Source organism: Sinocyclocheilus anshuiensis, unplaced genomic scaffold (assembly GCF_001515605.1).
Source record: "Sinocyclocheilus anshuiensis isolate Anshui unplaced genomic scaffold, SAMN03320099.WGS_v1.1 scaffold2688, whole genome shotgun sequence".
Lineage (NCBI taxonomy): Eukaryota > Metazoa > Chordata > Actinopteri > Cypriniformes > Cyprinidae > Sinocyclocheilus > Sinocyclocheilus anshuiensis.
The window spans coordinates 73,895-75,430 of record NW_015543988.1 but is presented as its reverse complement, the minus strand read 5'-3'; the positions used below and the strand labels follow the sequence as shown (position 1 = coordinate 75,430).

Sequence of the window (1,536 nt, the reverse complement as noted above, 5' to 3'; positions counted from 1 at the left end):
GTATGCTGTTACATGTTTAAAAGTCGAGTGTTTTCTGGAGGATTTTCTTGGTATGCTTAACGTTATATTTACACAGCCTCTCATATTGTATTACTTTAATAGCCAACACTGCATATATTTGAAATATTTACCATTGTAATTAGTGATTATGTAATGTTAACGTTTTATATTTTGAGACTATTTTTTTAACCGCCGTTGCGAGTGTGACAACGTTTTGGTCCGCACAAATTTTGCTCAGCGCACTCACTCAGATTAACGTTATACACGGCCATTTTGTGTTAAATTGAGCAATCAAACGGCAAGCAAGTGATTAATAAAGTAAAAGGACAGCACGCAAGCGAATATGTATTTGTTAAAAACACTTGATGACATATTCGTGTTCTGTTAATTCACTGATGGTCATTTGGGCTTCTAAAATGGAATTATGCATCGCTATTTATGTTTAACGTTACTCTATAGTCATTCATCAAGGTTAAAGGGTTACTCCACCCCAAAATGAACATTTTGTCATTAATCACTTACCCCCATGTCGTTCCAGACCCGAAAAGTTTCATTCGTTTTCGGAACACAATTTAAGATATTTTGGTTGAAAACTGGGAGGCTTGTGCTGTCCCATTGACTGCCTAGTAAATTACACTGTCAAGGTCCAGAAAAGTATTAAAGACATCGTCAGAATAGTCCATCTGCCATCAGTGGTTCAACCATAACGTTATGAAGCGACGAGAATACTTTTTGTACGCGAAGAAAACTAAAATAACGACTTTATTCAACAATTTGTCTCCTCTGTGTCTCTCCGCATCACCGTAGCGCCATTTTGGAGAATATCCGCTGAACGCAAGCAGCGTACGCTCTTCTGTGTCACAATTCTGATCGCGCTCATTTTACTTCCCTCCATCCCACCTCCCACCCTTCCCATCTGCCTCTGGCCAGAACTGGTGAGCAGGGCTTGCCTTAACAGCTCAGTAATTCTATCAGAGAGTAATCATTCCGCTGATGAAGACGGACAGCTCCTCGCACAGGAGAGCTGAATGAGACTGCCAAAGTCCATTAAAGGGACGGACAGTGGTGTGGATGGAACCGGGGCTATCAGCGGCACTCTGCTGGGAGATGCTAATTGATTGCTTTCAGGAATTAATGTGGCGGATGAGCTGGTCACGTCTTACAGTAACAACCTGTCTTTATGTTACATGTGCGACCGGAGAGGAAAACCCACCTAGACGGTCACCGTCTTCATCGTCACCTGGGTAAATGGGAATATGAAGATGGAATAAAAAAAAAGTTAAAGACAGAAAATTACATGAAAATATAACAGTTATAAAATAACAGTGGTTGTTTACCAAACAATAGTTACTATCTGGATGTCATGAAAACATGTCCAAGTAAAAACTAAAATAAAATTATGTATTTTGTTTTATAATATAATTATATATAGCATTTCATTTGTCACACATCTAAGTGGCTGATAGAGAACTGACATAAATTGATGAAATCTCTAGTGTTAGCACAAAACTTTGAGAGTGTTCAAGGCGCTTTGGA

General features: G+C 39.1%; 1 long non-coding RNA gene across 1 annotated transcript in view; it reads right to left on the bottom strand.

Annotated features, from left to right (window-relative positions):
- The window catches only part of LOC107694806 (uncharacterized), a 3,563-nt gene extending 2,322 nt beyond the window's left edge, over positions 1-1,241 (bottom strand). Inside the window, exon 1 of the long non-coding RNA XR_001634920.1 lies at positions 1,214-1,241. This is a non-coding gene — a long non-coding RNA (uncharacterized LOC107694806). The remainder of the gene's footprint in view (positions 1-1,213) is intronic.
- Positions 1,242-1,536: the final 295 nt, after the last annotated feature.